The sequence below is a fragment of the Pseudopipra pipra genome, chromosome 5 (genome assembly GCF_036250125.1).
Source record: "Pseudopipra pipra isolate bDixPip1 chromosome 5, bDixPip1.hap1, whole genome shotgun sequence".
Classification (NCBI taxonomy): Eukaryota; Metazoa; Chordata; class Aves; order Passeriformes; family Pipridae; genus Pseudopipra; species Pseudopipra pipra.
In genome coordinates this window covers 4,923,662-4,942,051 of record NC_087553.1, presented here as the reverse complement: position 1 = coordinate 4,942,051, position 18,390 = coordinate 4,923,662, and the positions used below count along the sequence as shown (strand labels likewise).

The following is an 18,390-nucleotide window of genomic DNA, read 5'->3' as shown; positions in this document are numbered from 1 at the left end:
TCTTTGACTGGTGAGGAATTCACTGGTGGCCAACATCATCTCCACTGGAGACCACGATAGCAGCCAACAGGCCCTATCCATAAGCAAACCAAGAACTGCTCAGATTAAAACTACGTAAACCTCGAAGTTAAAATTCCAAACTTTACCATTAATGTGTATTTTTGGCTTCCTTTACGTGTTATAGGAAGTTACAGAGTAACTATAATAGAGATTTACTATTTGGAGCTAACGAGCTCCAAATAATACCAATCTAAAGAGAAGTGGTGATACGAACTAACCTGTTGCCATGAATATCTTCAGACAGCAGGCATACCTATGGCTTTTGATTTGTGCAGAAAGTAGAGGCCACATATGCAACTGACAGCCCTAAAGAATGATACATTACTCTTTGTTTATGAGGGGGATACCAAAGAAACCAGAGAAATATTACCGATATTAATATGATACGTAGATACTGATATTTAAAATATTCTACAGAAACCCCATGTCACAACACTAGTTCTGGAAGCAGTCCCTAAAGAATTGTAGGGAAAGTGAATGTACTATTTAGCACATTAGGGACATGCTTACTTTTCTATTACCCAGAAAAACAGCATCTGGATAATTCTTCTTAAATAATCATGGATATACCATTACAGAACCAAGCACAAAACAGTGCAACGTTGCAAGAAGCATTTAGTAATTATCATAAAAACAAATCCATAGGGGCAGATTCACCGGAGTCGCAGGCCAAAACCATGTTTCTTTCTAGGGGGGAAAAAAGTGGAAAAGAAAAAGGAAGGGATGTGTCAATCCTTCCACACCTCATCCTTTGACAGTAACTACGCCATCTGTCTATTAAGGACTGTCAGCACTTGAATAATATCTATAGTGCTTTTCTGACTGCTGTTATAGGAAAGGAAAAAGAAAAAAAAAAGTAGTAGAAAATTCAACAGACATAATGTAAGGTGAAAGCTATCATCCTGCCTCGTTTTTTTTGAGAGGGAAAAAATGCTGTGCTTACTGTATATCTTAGAAAAATCGTATTTTGAAAACAGTGAAAACTGGTGAATAGGCCTGAGGATTAAGGCGTCAAACTTTAAAAAGACAGGTGACTGAGCAAAGCCCTAACCCTGCACACATCTCTTACTGCCCAACACACTGGAGCAGAGCTCACCTGCAGATTAATGCGAGTTACAGAAATGAAGGGCTAATTTGTCCATTTGGCATTTCTTATGAAGGTCTAGAACAGAGCCTGAATTTAGCCTTTGAGCACTTCGTAAGGCCTACACGAATCACTAACCTGATAAGCAGAAGAGTGACTGAGCCATCCCATCACCAAATTTCTACTAACTCCATATGACTTCACTCACCCTACAAGTACAGCAGCACAGCTTCTGCCAATATTGTTCCTACGGGCAGTTGAAGCTATTCTAGCTAAAAGCAAATATCCTTGCCAGAGTAGCTGCCTCCGCTGAAAGAAGAGCATGCATTTCACAGAAACAAGCATAATTGAGCTCACTATCTTCCACAGAAGTTTTTCTGGTGTGATTTTGTTTCATTATATCTGCTTAGGTAGCTAACAAAAATGAACCTACTGGAGCAGGGATATATTTAGGTATCTTTATACAACACTCTGCATTTTTAAATGCTTGGTTTGGTTTTCTGGACCTTTCCACATGTATTAAACCATAAAGCATTCTGAAGCTACCATCTCTAGCACAGGAACTAACACCTTCTCTGCTGTTTTTACTTCTTTGTTCGTTTAAAAAGGGACTTGTGTATTAAGACTTACTGTAACAAGCATAATGACCAGAATTTTTACACCTCAGATATTTTTTATAGATTTCATCCTCAAAATATTAATAAGCATACTCAGTAAACACAGGACTGACTTGTGAATATCACTATTCTTTGTATCTTTTGTCATTAAAAATGAAAGCTAAAAATACACGTACACCTCCCTGTTGCATACTTGCTCCACATTTGAGCAGAAACTCCCAGACAACCAACATAAACAACTGTGATGAATGCTTCAATCTCCAATGGGCTGTGGGATGAACACCATAAAAAGAAATTAAGACTTACTATTTTTCCACCTCCCCTCAAAACACAAGAGTCTAAACCAACTCCTGTTTAGCCAGTTGAGACTTCGTAAACTCTGTATCTACCAAACCACACGCTGCCAGGAATAGCACAAATCTCGAAGCAAGGATTACAAAATCATTTGGGGGGTTTGGTTGGGTTTTTTTCTTTTAAGACCCCAACACACACCCTTGCAAAGAGGAACAGTTTAATATGCTTTTAGTTTTCAAAACCAGCATAGATCTGTTTATACTGCTGGGTATACACCAAATGTTTGAACCAAAAACGTTAGTCAGACAATACAGCTTGCTTGACTACACTCTTTATTTGAAGGAAAACCAAAAAGATCGATTTTCTATTCCAACCAGCTGAAATGACGATTAAAGAACTCCTGGTTTTTCTTTTCTAAAAAATAACCAAAAAAACAAAAAAACAAAACAACCACAAAAAACAAGAAAACACCCCAGCTTCTCATCTGTCAACTAACCAAGTGGGTTTTGGCCGCTGAAAAATCCTGCCATTGGTCAGACTTTGGAACAGGCACATCCCATACACCTGGTTCGGCAGGCACCGATGCGCGCTCAGCTCCGCATCCCGCCGCTTTCTCGGGCTGGGGGGAAACAAAGCTGGGACCGGGGATCTGTCACAGGCCGCGTCCCGGCGCCAGCCGCCGAGCTGGAAGCTGAGGCGAGCGCGATGCCAGGTTAACAATTTGCAATTTGCCTCGCTCCTGGACGCCGCGGCAGCCCTCCATTTTGTCAACTGCCTCAATTTTAAACGTTTTCCAAGTCGAAGGCAGAACTTCAACGTTTCTTCGGGAGCCCTCCGGGGCTTTAAAGCATCCCCGACCATTTTAAGCAGCGGAGACCCTGTTCGGAGCCAGCGCTCTTGGCTAAGTTTAGCAAGGCAGCCGCGCACGCCGCGCCTCATGAGCAGCCCCCCGAACCCTCTGCGGGGCAGCCAGCGGGCTCCTACCCATCCTTCTTCCAGCCGCGGCTGACTCCGGCCCGGGCACGAACAGCGCCCGGCTTCCTCCTCTCACGAGGAGAGGCAGGTGGAAAAGGAAGGGACGGGGAAACAGGAGCGGCCGCGGGCAGCAGGGGGCCGGGTGCCGGCAGCAGGTAGGGGAGCGCGGGGCGGCCGCCAGTGCCGTGCCTGTGCCGTACCCCCTCCCTCTCAGCCCCGCTCTTACCACCTGCAGAAGCGGCCGGAGCCTGCCCGGGCCAGAGCAGCGACCTGTCCACTGCGGGCGCTCTCCTCCGGAGGTGAGGGGGCGGCGGGGAAGGGCATGCGGGAGGAGGGAGGGAGGGCTCCCACCGCCCGCCTCTCCCTCACCTCCCTCCCCCTCCTCCTCCTTCTCCCCGCCCAGCCCGGCCCGGCCGTGCCCGGCCCCCCCCCGCGCCCCTCGCCCCCCTCCCGACTTGGCTTCCACGGGGCGGCCCCGGAGCGCCGGTCCGTGCGCTGCTCCCGGCACTTACTGTGTCACCCCCTGCCTGTCTGTCTGTCCCCTCGGCAAGGATAAAACTAATTGCCACCAGCCTCGCGGCTGCCGCCCGAAACAACTTTGTCTGCTTCCAGTCTCTAGGAAAGCTCCTCTTTTCCCTTCTTCTTCAGTAAGAAAAAAGAAAAAACAAAACCAAAAACCAACCAAACCCCAGCAATTTTAAAATTAAAAAGGAACAGAAAAAAATACATTCGGCTCTTTTTTTAAGAGTGGGAAGCGTGAAGGTGGGAGGGGAGAGGACCAGAAAAAGGAAACATTTGGAGCCTTGGAGCTCTTTTTTTCTCTTTCCTTCTCCTTCCCCCACCCCCACCAAGATGGCTTGAAAAAATTAAAAGGGGACAGTGATGAGGGGGACACACACACTGAAAAGCCAGGGAGGACGGAAAAAGTTTGGGGGTTAGGGGGTTTTGTGTGTGCGTTTGGTGTTTTTGTTTGGTTTTGTTCGGGTTTTTTTAAAGCCTTCGGTTCCCAGAATGACCTAAAGGACGACAAACACACGGGAAGAGCAGGCACAAGGAGAGGAACGAACGAGAGAAAGAGTTTTGCTGGTCAGTAAACTTCAAGCTGCTGGGATGAGGTCATTGGTGTAAAAATAAAGCGATGGCGTCATTTGAAACCAATCCCAGTGAATGAACTCAGACGGGGGGTGAAGGTGGGGGGAGAGGGTGAAGGAGAAAGAGGAGGAGCGGCGAGAGAGGATCCCTGCGGGGACACGGCGGCCGCGCAGCCCCAGCGCTGGGAGGCGATGGCGGCGGGGCGCTCGGGCCGCCCCAGCTGTCACCGAGGGGAACGCGCTGCCCCCAGCCTCCCGCTGCAGCCACCGGGCCGCCCCTGGGAGGAGCCGGGGCCGCGGAGCGATTCCACCGAGCCGCCCCCGCGGCGCGGGACGGGGAGGCGGCTCCGGCGCGCGGCCCTCGCTCCTTTGCCGGCCCCTCTCGGCAGCGGCCGCCCCGCCTCAGCGGCCCCTCCATGCCCGGCCGGGGCAGCCACGGCCGTGTGGCGCAGCGCGACGGCCTGGCGGGCGCGGTCCCGCTGCCCTCGGTGCCACCAGCCGAGGGGACAAGCGCCCCGGGTGGCTCCGTAAATATCGGTCTGGCCTTCTGCGTTGTGACGCTGTGCGGTGCGATGCTGAACTGTTACGGTGTTAAGGCGTCGGTTCCTCCAGTGGTGGTGTTATAGAATCATATAATCACAGAGTGGTTCAGGGAAGGAAGGGGACCTTAAAATGTCAAGTCCCTTCACTTGATGTGGGCAGAGCACCTTGTGGGCCACGTGGAACGTTCAGGGCCTTTGCCCTTTAAATAACCTTGTTAAATAAAAAAAATCAAAAATTGCAGCCAATAACTTGCAAAAAGTGAAAATCTGCACAGATACACAGAAGCCTTTTGTCTTAACGTGTATCTGTTACGGCTAGTACCAACCTGAATTGGCGAGGGGTTGGATGGGTCCTATCTGTCTTACGCATCCCTCTTGCAGGTACACCAGAATATTCTGCAGTTCTCTTTCTTCCTCAGAGCCACCATCACTACAGGGAGCCTGCCAGCACTGCTGGGTGCACAGGACATCTTACACACCAAACTCCAGTCAGTCACCTCTGACGGCTTTTGAATCCTTGTGCCAGAAACCCTTGAAACACATCATGAGAGAGAGAATTAACTGCACGGGTCCTTTGTTCTTGGTGGCTATCTCTTCAAACAAAGCGCCTTCGGAAAGGCACATGACTATCACAGTAAAGTGGTTTGTGTGGTTGGTGTTTCAGGAAGCAGGCAACTCAGAACAAATTGTATGGTGGTGGTCTCTGCCCTGGCAAAATTGACCAAGAACAACCTTGATGAAGGGCCTAGTGTTAAGGAGTTGTGAGCTGTCCCCTCATGAGGAAGCCTTGTTGGCACTCATACTGAACAGTCACGTCCTGTGCAATGGAGTGCAAAGCATGCAGGAGAGAGAGAGAAGCCCAAGCTCCAAAAGACAGAGACAAAAGATCAAAAGCAGTGAAGAAATTATGGTAAAGCAATTAACATCAGTCTGTTTGTTCACTATTTTGCACACGTCTGTCTTCTGGTAGCTGAAGAGCAGTTTTGCCCTTTCGTCTCAATTGACCAGTAGCCCTGCAGGTGGCTTTCACAAACCCCCAAAGTGACCACAGTAAGAAAAATCTGCACAATTACCTGGAGATTAAGAGAGCTAGAACTGACCCATTTTGATAAAGGGGATCGAAGAGCGTGCCAGAGAAACTGGAGGTAACAGCCAGTGCCCCAGCTTATTCAGATCAGAGAAGTGGAGGAACAAATAGTTCCAGCACGGTTATCCTCACAAAGAGAAGTGGGGAGCAGTGGAGAGAGGTGTGTGGTGAGGAGCAAAGACATTTCAATGCTCCCTTCCCTTTTGTCATCTCAACTTGGTAACACCTTATGTAACTGGTTGTTTGTTTTTTTTTTTTAAATTGTGGGACTGTAAAAGTTTCCTGACTGTAAAATTGTAAAAATAAGAAGTACTTGTGATCTTCTTGAAATATTTTTCTTTTTAGCTGAAAAAAAAGGATATATACAAAAAAGTCTGTACTAGAACATCAAGTTAAAGCTTTTTCAATAGAGAGTCAGGTTATTTCTTTTTCCTAATGTAATAAAAGGTGCAGCTAAACCAGTTATATCACAATTCCTACATGTTGAAATAGTTACTAAGAATAACTTTTTCTTTTCAGCTGAGCTTGAGCTGAGAATCTGATCTGGAAGAACATTGCAGGGTTAAACTGAACAGGTTTGTTGCTAATCTGAAGACACAAACAGAAGAAATCAGGAGGACTCAAACAAGGCAGCATCAGACCTCACCTCATTGAGAACAGGAGCCATGTTCTTTACCTCCTATTTGCAATGGACAAAGTGTGAGCTGACATGCCTCTTGTAGGAGCAGGAACTTGTTTGCATGTACAGCTTAACTTTTTTTTTTCCCCTTGAAAGCCTTTCAATCCTCCCTAGCACTTGCACAGCAGACTCTTGGAAATGACCTGAACTGCAGGTGCAAACCAGGGAGAGAGTTAGGCATTAGCTTGGCAAACACCTGAACCACCTTGAAAAGGGAGTACCCAGCCTTGTTGGTGTCCCTGGCTGCTGACCTTCCCTCCCAAGTTTTCAAAGGTCCATCCATTCTATGGAATGTATTTTGCTACATTTCTGTTGGTAGGTTTTTTGGCCTCAGCTCACCGGTCCTTTTTGACAAAATGGTACCAAAGGAGTTAAAGGTAGCATTCCTTTCTTGTGCCTCCTTATCAAGCTCATGAGATAAGAAGACCAGAAGTGTCTGTATGGGGTAAAACAAGGGCAAAATGTATTATGGTGGCTACCCAGCAGGCTATGCAACAGCCCTCAAACTTTGACACTGCGTGTCACCCCTCACTGCACCTATTCCTGGGGGGCTAGGGAGGGGGAATAGGTAGGTACTTTCAAGAGCTGGAGGTCATGCACCTTGTTTACAAAGGTTTCTCTTTCTTTATTCGTGAAAGCTAGCATAGGTTTTTGTTCCTTTTCCAGCTAATGGATTTTGTGTCACTTCACTTGGTTAATCAGTTAGCAGTGATTAAACAGGGGAAACATGAGTAACGTCATCGTTTTTTCTGCACAGTGGAAAGGAGTGGTTTGCCAGAGAAACCTCTTGCGAAATAACTGAGAATTGATCTTTAAGCACAGAATATACTATGCTTTAAAATCCCCTTGTGGGTGCTCACTTCCTCCATGGGCTGAAGTGGAGTTGTTGAAGAGGTTACCATTCCCAGACCGTTCCCAGTCACCATCATGGCTGTCTTCTGCCAGAGGTTACCCCCTCCCCTATCTACCTATAAGCTGCTCACTCAATCCCTCCCAAAACTGTTTTGGCCAAAGTCAACCAGAGCAGCTTAAGCAGTTTAAATAGTAGAAGTCAGTGGCACTGGTTTGTTTTGGCTATACTGGATTAGGGGAAACCCAAAATGGGAAGTGAGTTGATGACATTTTCATGGACAGCTTCAAGGGCAGGGGGTAGTTTGGCCTAATCTGCTTTCAGAGCAGACTGCTACCAACAGGGTATTTAAAAGTAGAAGCGTTGCCGAAATACCCACATTGAAACATAGCATTTTTAGATAGCACCGGCTTTGTTGGCACATAGAGCAGGGTACAGCAGTAAGAGCAGCACAGGTTTATAGGAGAGCAGCAATGGGAACATGAGGATTTGAAAACCAGTACAAATAGAAGATGTCAGACTGAGAGTGGGGAAAGAGCAGAAGAGGGAGAAAAGTTTGTAGCTGGAGATCAGTGGGAGATCACAGAACTCAGTCTAGAGAGGAGGAATTTGAGTAGCATGAGAAATGCAGGCATCAAAGATGTAGGGTGCCAAGTAGCAATGCTCAGGGAAAGACAGTGAGTTGAGAACACCCAGTATCTTCCTATTCTTCCCTTCCTTCCCTTCCATGTGTGCATCAGACTTTGGGAAGCTCTATTCCTCTGGAAAACGGTTACATAAGAATAGCCTAATTAGTTAGTCACTGCAGATAGTTTTCATACTTCCCTGTAGCTTCTCTAGGACTGCCAAATTCATAGCACATCAAATGAGCTAGAGTTAGTATGCAAGTGGAGAGGTCTAGGTTCAATGCAGATATGTGTCTTTGAGTTGGGAGGAATTTAGGACAAGACGAAGCAATATTGTTCTCTGTAGGATGACAGTGGGTGATTTGGAGCAGTGGAAGAGAAAAGGAGAATTACAGGAACCAGAGCAGCAGAAAGTGCAGAAAAAAAAGCGAAAGAGAGCTTCAGCTGTCTGCTTCCCTGTATCTTCTTACTTCACAAACCCTATATTCATTACTCAATAGGAAATTACATAATTCCTATCTCTATAGTTTCTGAGTACTCTTTATTTTTCCAAGTCTTTTGTGGGACAGAGTATCATGAATGCATGTTTTATGGATATAAGACTGACTTATTAAGATAAAGTAACTCATCCTAAATAGTATAGCAAGATGGTTGCAGATCAGAGAACTGAACCAAGTTCTCTTAAATTCCAAATCTAACCACTAACTCATTCTTTTCCCTCTCCTCTCTTCCATCTCACAAAAGAAATAGTAACTTTTTTTTTTACTTACATAAGCAGGCAGATTTATTAAAATTAAGCGCTTGCATGAAAGTTTGTTGGCTTAGTTTGCAAACAGAGAGACACATACACATACAAAGACTAAAAGTGAGATATACAACAGAAGACAGTGAGAAAAGATAAAGGAAGAAGTAATAATTTTTGGTTCTATGAATGGCCTTTTTGAAGCTTAGGGGGTTTTGATAAATTCTAATCATCTTAAGCAGAAAAAAGTCATGGTCAAGCCACTTCTGAATAAAACAGCAAGATTAAGTTTTGAGAAGGCATTTGAAATTGGAGATCATAATAAATATTATTTACAGAAAAGGAGCATAATAACATGTTGTCACCAGGAAACAGATTGATGAAATAGTGCTTTCAAGAAACAACAAGTTCAGACAAATCTACAGCAACTGAAAAACTTAACTAGTAACATTTCTCACTTTTCTGTATATCTAAAGAGAAAATATTTAAATAAAACCAACAAAAAAGCTCATATGTTAAAAAAAAAATCACAAACACATTCCAGAAATTAAGATAGTTGTCACAATAAACACCCACCTCACTTACTTTTAGCTCTTACTCACTGTTAGTCACTTGTCTGTAGGCTGGGATACTTCTATTGAAAGCAACTAGTAATGGGCTGTAAGCACAGATGGTGTAAATCATCATTGCTCAACTAACATTTCAGTTGCTATGCTAATTCATACTATCTGGAGAGTAGTTTTGTATGTTCATGTTTTGTTTGTGGCCAATCAGGAATCAGAAGTAAAAGGTATTTGTGTTTATTATGAAGGCAACATAAAATGTATGAAGTCTTTGACTATTCATATCCTTCTTTTTAACTGTTTGAATACTTTAGATGAAGTGGGATATAGTAATTACCATATTTACCAGTAATTATATTAATATTAATATATTAATATTAAAATATTAAAGAAAAGAAAGATAGCATTCATAAAATATTTAGAAGTTGTGATACATGAAATGTCATTTGGGTCAATATAAAGCAATAAGTACAAGGTTACTGTACTGACAGCATGCTAAAATAAGTTCACAATCAGGAAAATAGTTTAAAAGTCTGAATGTAGAAAGAGAATGTATAACCTGTGGTAATGAAGACCAGTTTATTTATATTTACTTGTTTTAAAGTATTTTTCTTTTCAAGATATGTACACAGGAGAAAAAATTTTGTGACAGTTTTAGAGTCTTCACCATTGCTCCTGATCCATTTTGTTGCTTCTGTGTACCTTTAACAGCTTCTGACACCTACAGGTAACCTAAACATCATGGATTTGAGAGGTTACTTTTTATTTTATTTCTAAGATACAGTTTGGGCGTTGCAGTAATATGCAAGTGAAACTACATTGTTATTCAAATGGATTGTGAGAGAGATAGATTTTTATTCCATGGAATCATTAAAATGTACGTAATAGATAAAAAGAGCCTAATATCAAAAAAGGAAAAGGCAGACAAACCCATAATGGACATGAAAAATAAACTTGATTTCTAAAATGGGAAAGAAAATCAAGTTAATTACTATTAGCTGATGCTGTGGGAAAGAAGGACATAGCACCACAATGACCTGCATTTACAAGCTTTCATTCATGTAAAATTTTAAGTGGATAACACCCAGAACATCAATATTTTGGCCTTACAGTAAAAATAGATTCTTCAGAAAAAAGACTGTTAACTTGGAACAGTATCTTATTTTGTTGAATGCACTGGTCAGAAAATTGTCGCTCTAATACTAGCCCAATTGTCAACAACAAAGAGCAGAGAAAATCTCAGAGCATGTCTTTTTTTTTCTTCCTTTTTTTTTCTTTTTTTAGATGCAAGGTGGAGGTGAGGTGAAGGACTGCCGGTTTATTTTTATATTGCCTTCTTGACTACCCTTCTGATGCTCAGGAACAACCTGTCTTCTGTGTATTAGGTATGGGTACAACTCTTTTAGCTCTACGGAGGGGTTGAAAATCTTGCAAGAACATTTATGCCTCAAAGCAGTTTGCGACTTGTTCTCCTTTTAGCCGGGGAAGAATCATTAATGTATTAGAAACGTTTAAAACCCTGGTTTATGTTTGGCCTGCAAAAAGAAGGGGAGAAAGTCAATGTGGGTAAAGCACAGGGCTGCAAATACGATTTTTTTTTCTTTGTAAAGGTCTGCCTCAGAATTCTTATGACTTATTCGAAGCCGCATATGCTTACTTTAGATATAAATTTGGCTTGTTGACTCTCCAGTCTTTAAAAATTGTTTCAAGCCATTGATCAAATGATGATGAGTTCCAGACAAATTTATGCTGAAGAATGTGCCTCTTCACGACCATTTAAAATCTAAATGGATATTATGAAATCAGAGAGGGCAGAAAGTTTTTTAAGAGGTGGAGTTTTAAGTAGAGGACATGACTTTCCAAGACATTTTTTCTCGGCAGCTGTGAAAGCTCAGAAGAACTTCCTAGACAGGAACATGTGAGGACGCAGTCTTTTGTGAGCCAGTCAAGTGGAGACAGTTATGGGAAAATGGTAAATGAGATTCAAGTTCCAGAATATAAAAGGAAAAAGAAGCCCCTGTTCAAAGGGCCTGTCTGATTACTAAGTTGCAGAAATTATATGTTTATTCATCTGTTATTTTGTACTAGTACCTACAATTAAATGATGTCAGCTACAGTTTAAGAAAAATGGCTATTATAACTGATGATTCATTTAAAATACCTTCTTACCATATAACGCCAGCAGGAGATCAGGATGCAGTTGCACAAATGCTGTAAGTTGGACGTCACTGAAAGAAGAGTGTGGTTTCTGTTTGGTTAACGGCATGTGAATGAACAAAGACTTCAGCCACTGGAGATGAGATGGCAAAATAGAAACAAGGATGCACAGCAATTGGTAGAGAAAGAGTGAACCAATGTGTCAGTGGCATGGGTGTACAGAGGTTGAGAAGATGCAAACAGATGCCTTGGTTGAGCCCATCTATCAGGTGATGCTCTAGCTCACGGTTTCCTACCCTCTGCTTCTTACTGTGATCCTTGCTGTGGATCTGGCATTGTTATAATGCAACAGGAGTTAGTGTGTCTTGCTAATCCAACAGAAGTACAGCAAGCTACTCTTTTTGACAGTCGTTAGGTTGACATTTGCCATCTGACAACAGGAAAGAGCTCTTTAGACTGAGGGTGGTCAAACACTGGAAGATATGCCTAGAGAGGTTTTCCTCTCCTTGGAGATAGTCAAGTGCTGGAATGGACAAGGTTCTGATCAACATGATCTGACTTTGGAGTTAGATTTAATGTTGAGATTGGCTCTGCTGTGTAGAGGGAGTTAGACCAGCTGGCCTCCTGAGATCCCTTCCAACCTAATTTATTATATGGTATAGAGGGGGCATTTATGATTCCTGTACCCGGTATTCTGAACTCTCAGTGCATCAGTATGCCTGGCTGAAAATTTATCTGTCAAACATTAAGATAGTCCTGTCACTATTATGAAATTTCAGTGTATAAATTTATGTGTTTACATTTTTAGGAGCTTTTCAGGAGGAAGTCAGTTCTTTAAAAATACAGCTATTGTAAGGTTAATCTCATTGTTACTAAACCAAACATGTTAAAGCTAGGTTATTGAATATGAATTTACTGTAAAAATCACTAAAGTAACACGTACACATAAAGTTTACAAACAAGCTTAAATTTATGTTGAAGAGAGACTCGGCAATATGTATAATACATAGTGTATTTTAACTGATTAATCTCAGTGGATGTAAAAACATACTCATCCTCTCTCTACTTTGTCTCTCAGTGGCATGCCTGTGGTGCAGCATGGCTGCTGGATTTTATTGGATTGATAAAAGTTGTTCTTGTACTTAGCATTTGGATATTTTTATGGTAGCAAATCACATTTACATCCATAAAGAGGTCCTTTCACATAGGTAGGGGTGTGAAAAAATGCCCTGGAATAAAATGAGTCAAGGCCATATATGTGTAATTTAAGGAATGAAGTTATGACATCCTTCAACAACAACAACAAAATCCATAGTAACAAATGCAAAAGCAAATATATCTTTAAAAAAAATCCAGAGTCTTATTCTGAATTACATACCTCACTCTTCATAGCTGTTCATAAGTCGACAGTGTAGCTGCACAGGGTATATTTACTTCCGTTTCAATGTTTCTTAACAATTCTAGAGTGGTGCAAAAGAGATGTATTATAGTCATTTCTTCTCAGTTGTGCAGCCAGATTATGAAATATATAAGCCAAAAACATACAAAGACTAAGCAACAAAGCCATCTAAATTGTTCATGAATGATTAAAAAGTCGTTTGTTTTGTTTGGACTTCAAAATCCCACTCGTCTCCAAAACATGCTTGGTCTGATTGCTAGTTCAGAGCAACTAAAGATCTCATTTTTCATTTCCTCGCAGATTCTATACTCAGTTGAAAATTATGTCTAAGTGGGAGTCAAATGCTGACACCAGAAAGCAGACAATTGCATCTTGGTGGTATTCTACATTTATGAGTCTCTCTTGTGCCTGGCCAAGGAAAAGGAAAGAACTTGTAAGAGATTCTGCCTGCAAAGCTCCACATGGAATGGAGCTGATACGAATCAAGCTTGCTTTTTTAGTACATCTATCTGCAAATAGCTACAGTGTAGTACAAACAGACATAATAATCCAGATTATATTGGAAGATTGATTAATGGGAACATTACTCATATACTCAGTGCATGACATTTCCTATTAGTTGTTCATATCATTTGAGAGTTAAAGGATATAAATACTTAGGAACTTCCCAGCAGTTGGGTTGCCACCTGTCTGCTGAACACATTAAAGGCGGAAAAGTGTGAGTTGTATTCCATTTAAGAATGCTGTAGCTATCTGTGGGACTCTGAATAACGTTTCTGACACTGTCAGGGGAAAATTTTCCATAGCAGTCTCAACTCAGATTCAGCAATAGGGTTTTTTCTCCCTGACATAGCTAGAAATTTAAAGGATGTTAACAAAGGCAGAGGTAGTGGGGCTGATGCTTCTTGCAATAGGACAAGTAATTAGAGAGCTAAGGACTATATATATGCAACCAAAGTGAACACTTAGCAAACAGCTGTCAATCTTTGTATAGATTCATTGCTTCCTCGGTTAGTATTTATACCTGACATTGTAGCAGTTGTTTAATAAAAAACTCATTTGCGTGAAGAACTGGAGATGGTAAAAACCAAAAAATATCTACAACAAACACACATGAAAATCCCCCACCTGCATTTCTTTTTGTAAAACGCCTGTCAAACACATGGCAAAGCTATTCTGTAGCATGACATCACTTGGTTCTATGAAATGACTACTGATGGGTCTGTTCACAACATCTATAATTATCTACTTACCTCTAAGTTTCAGTAATTTTGAGCAGCAGACTGATGTAAATGTTTCAAATCAGCTTCTGGAGATGCCTTTGAAACCAAACAGACTAACACCTAACATGGGCATCAACATATGTATGTCAGGCTTTCTTCTGTAGCTTAACCTGGGCCCTAAAGTTACGGAAAATACTTGGAGAAAACTCCTGAATGTCCTATTTGTAAACACATAGCTGTGGATCTCAAGGTATTGTGGAGAGGATGAAAGCTCCTCTTGCTATAGGTTTACTACCCTTAAATTACTTCATAGCATCATTTAGCACTTTTGTAGAGATATGCCTCAGTAGATAGAAACCACTAGTCTCTCTCATGGAGACCTGTAGAGGGGGAGCCATTCAGGAATTAGTAAACTTTAATGTACTGCTCCTGGGTCTGACAGCAAACCTGCCAGGGACCATGTAGGAAAGGAGCACAGTGCCACAGACAGCTTCTGCTGTGTGCAGAACTACCCTGTACAGTCTGACCATGAGTGGTTTGTAACACAAGACAGCAGGGATGTACAGGAGGCAAGATATTTTGTACAGTTGTCTGAAACTCTAGTGTTAGTCCCTACTTTTGGAAGGACAGTATAGTCCTCGGTCCCAAATTCTAAAGGGAAATCCTGAGATAGAAGTTAAAAAAGACCACTTGCTTAGAAAAAACAGGTAACTCGATTTCTGTGCTGGTGTTTCACAAAGCCCATTTGCTTCTTCTCTTGGATCAGCCTTGTCTGAAATTTGTTTAAAAGTATTGTAAAATTTAAAAGAAAAAATAAACGTTTAATGTGTAGTTTTTTAATTACGGTCCTTTTACACACGGGGGAATACACACACAGCCCATCCCTGCCCTCATCTTGTACTTTAATGCTTTTTGCAAACCAGTCAATATTTTCTAATTTTTATCTTATAATTACAGCTAATCCTCCAAATCTTCAAACAGTTGCCATAAATCAATTATGGTTTCAAGTCAGAGATAGTTTTGAGCTTACAGTTATTTTATATATAGATATGTGAATGAGAAAACTAGTAGATATTTATGTGCATTTGTAGTCATTCCTCTTGATTGTTAGATTTTTGATATGATCATTTGTGAACCAGCGTCTGACTTGAGAATTTAAATGCCATTTCTTCCACTGACGTCAAGACCAAAGGGAGCAAGTAGACTGGGTTGCCCAGGGCCCCATCCAATGACCTTGAACACTTCCAGGCATCCACAACATCTCTGGGCAACCTCTGCCAGTGCCTCACCACCCTCACAGTAAAGAATTTCTTCCAAATATCTAATCTAAACCTACTCTCTGTCAGTTTAAAGCCATTCCCCCTTGTCCTATCACTATATGCCCTTGTAAAAAGTTTCTCTCCAGCTCTCTTGTAGCCCCTTTTAGGTACTGGGAGGGTAGCTGTGCTTTTTGCTGTGTATTTCTGAAACAACAGACTTTTATTTCCCCTGTATGGATGGGCAAGGCAGGCAGCCTGCCAGCTCCCAATAATCTGCTGCATATTTTGCCTGTTTCCTTGAAATAGCCTTGTGAACAACTGGGTGTTATCCAGGAGTGCATCCCTCATTTACATTTATTACAAATTAATACAACACTTTTTGTGGTGCAGCTTTTGATCCTGTAAATAACTTCTGTTCACCTGAGCAGTCTCATTAAACACAAATCTCATTAAACACAAATACACAACTCATTAGCAGTTACAACAATACTAGGAAATCCAATACTCTTAAATACAGTTGCAAAATAGAAATTAGCCAATATGATGCTGACTTAAGATGGGGTGAGCAGTGCAGACCAGGGAAAAGTTCTGTATCTGATGACCCAAACCTTCACATGAGGGACAATGGCATTTCTGAAAGTAGTCAAGGTCATCATGGAAGTCCTCTGACCCAGTTACAATGCAGATCCAGCTTGCCATACAAGTCCTTCAGTTTTTGTTTAAGCTATGCAGAAACCTTGTTTATGCCCTTGGACAAGACAACAGTATCAGACTTAGTAAATGTTTTGCATGTGAGCACAGCCCATGCCACAGAATCTGGATCTGGACAAAACTGTTTAAAATTATTTTATGTGTTGTGGCAACCAGAAATGCTCTTACCAGAATGGCCAGCTACTAAGAGCAGATTTTGACTGGCTCTAATAGGTATGGCTATGCAGGCATATTTGTTTGTGTAGGCCAAAGGGGAGGAGCACGTTGCAAAATATCTTATGAACCAAAAAAATAAGACACCGAGCTGAAGCGGATTTTTAAACCTCTTGAGAATGAACAATAGGCCTTTTTAGTAAACCAGTTGTGCATAGAGATCAATGTACACAATTAAAAGACTAATCCTGCTGTAAGTTCACCTCAAGTATTTCATGAATTTCACATGATCCACCCACTTTTTTTCTGTACCTCTGCAATTACCATATCAGCAGCAATAATTCTCTGTTGTTCAAGTGCCAGATACAACATGGTTCTCACATTCCTGAACGTGGCATATTGTGCTGCTCTGTTTGTTTGTTGTTTCGGAACAAGATTAAATTTTATTCACTTGTGCACCTCATTGAACTTTAACCCACTCTTTGTCATCTTCTTAATCAGTGATTTGTTTGTCTTGCTCTATGGTTCTCAGTTTCTTATATTTAGTTTAAATGCTGCACGAAACCCATGTTTTTCAATAACTTTTTGAACCATTCCTGCTTTTCCTCACATATCGTATTTAGAACTACCAATTATATGTGTGATCATCTGACTTCTTTTTCTCCCTTCTAGTAGAGCTAGAAAATATGATGTAGCTCCTTTCCAACTGCAGCATGAGCATTTTCATGCAATATTTTAATTTACACATAGTCTATCCCTTCAACAATATAAAAGCATCATGAGCACTGTCTCAAGATTTTGCTTATGTGGGAAAGTTAGTTTGGTTAGATAAAGCTGTAACTTTTCTGCGTGTGTGTATGCACAGGACAAAAGCTGATTATTCCAAATTATCTTATTTTGAGTCCATTTTACTTGAGAAGTACATTCGCAATAGCTAAATAGGAAGAACTCCCCTTGTAGAGCTGACTTCAAGCATTTGCAACCACAGAAGGCCCTCATCTTGTCACAAAGTAGAACATTTAGCAAATATGAGAGTAACCCCTTATCAACATTTAATTATACAGTGTATAGGAAATAGTCACAGATCAGGTTTCCAACGTGCTGTGCTTCCTTCAAACACTGATTAGATTTAAAAGCTAACTTTCAAAGAGCTTTTATTTTAAATAGAATTTTCTTTTAATCATCACCAATGGAGGTGATCAATCAATGTGCTTGTGAGCATGTGCTGTTCATGTGTTTACCAGGTCTTCCAGAGCTTTAGACTATATAGCTGATTTCTCTAATGAAAAAAAAATCCAAACCAATAAACTGGTATACTTTTACCATAGTTATATTAAAAAAAAATAAGATATAGAATATTACGTAAATAAAAAAAAATTTTTTGTCACTCCTTGGTGACAAATACTTTTACTGATGAGTATAAACAAAAAGTTAAAGGTGTTCTCTGTCTCAGTATCAACAGACTCTACAAACTGAAAGACAGAGAATTTCTTGTATTTCCAGAAATGTTCCTTGGATGTCAGATTAAAGGATGTAGAAAAATGCAATTTCTCTATCAGTTCTACAAAAAGACCTCCAAAATCCCAACAGACAAGCTGTTCATGCAGTCTTTGCCCCATGGCAAATGAGTTAGCATCTCTATTAAAGCAATTAGCATCTCAGTATATTTGGAAAACAAACAAGAAAATATCTTAATCTTTGCCTTTATATCTATAAATGAACTAATCTCAAAGGCTCTGAATCTCTAAAGACTCCGCAAATGTACAGAGGAGCAATTTCAGTAAAATGCTGAGCCCTGATACCAAAACATTGCAAGATTTATTCTTGTTTCAGGCAGGGTCTCAGAGGAACAGATTTTGAATTGCCCAAATTAAAACATTTCCAGTTCTAGAGAGAATAAACACCTTTTAAGGATCTATTGACATCACTGCAAATATGAGCACACGGTGCAAAATCACCCTGTGAGTTATATATCTTTTTAAGTCACACTGACATAAGCAGTGATATTTAAACTATACCCTGATTGCCACTGTATTGCCTGAACTCACTTTGTTTTTATACTTCAAAGTCTCTCTGGATCTCAGAAGCACAACCCTTCTTTTAATAAATATAACTAATTTTCAGCAGGAACCTGCCAATAGTTATTACATAAGACGATTTGTGACACTGCATTTAACCAAGGAGGTTTTACTTAAAAATCTTATCATTTGTGAGTCTTTGGGGGTCAAAATGGTGACCTGTTAGACAACAACAAAAAAAGACCTGCTGAGTCAGACCT

At 41.2% G+C, this 18,390-nt stretch overlaps 1 protein-coding gene and 1 long non-coding RNA gene across 8 annotated transcripts in view; one reads left to right on the top strand and one right to left on the bottom strand.

Moving 5' to 3' along the window:
- DUSP16 (dual specificity phosphatase 16) overlaps positions 1 to 4,075 on the bottom strand; it is a 62,470-nt gene extending 58,395 nt beyond the window's left edge. For 2 of the 7 annotated variants that reach the window (XM_064654242.1, XM_064654244.1), the window contains exon 1: positions 3,257 to 3,418. The gene's annotated coding sequence lies outside the window, so the exon portion shown is untranslated. Of the gene's footprint in view, positions 1 to 2,551; positions 2,670 to 3,256; positions 3,419 to 3,542 lie in introns of those variants that run through there. The other 5 variants (XM_064654246.1, XM_064654250.1, XM_064654249.1 and 2 more) reach the window with 4 other exon arrangements.
- Positions 4,076 to 9,633: 5,558 nt separating this feature from the next.
- Positions 9,634 to 14,883, top strand: LOC135414014 (uncharacterized). The gene is made up of 4 exons (XR_010430539.1): positions 9,634 to 10,595; positions 11,092 to 11,182; positions 11,393 to 11,636; positions 13,067 to 14,883. It is a non-coding gene; the product is annotated as an uncharacterized LOC135414014 (long non-coding RNA).
- The last annotated feature ends 3,507 nt before the right edge of the window (positions 14,884 to 18,390 follow it).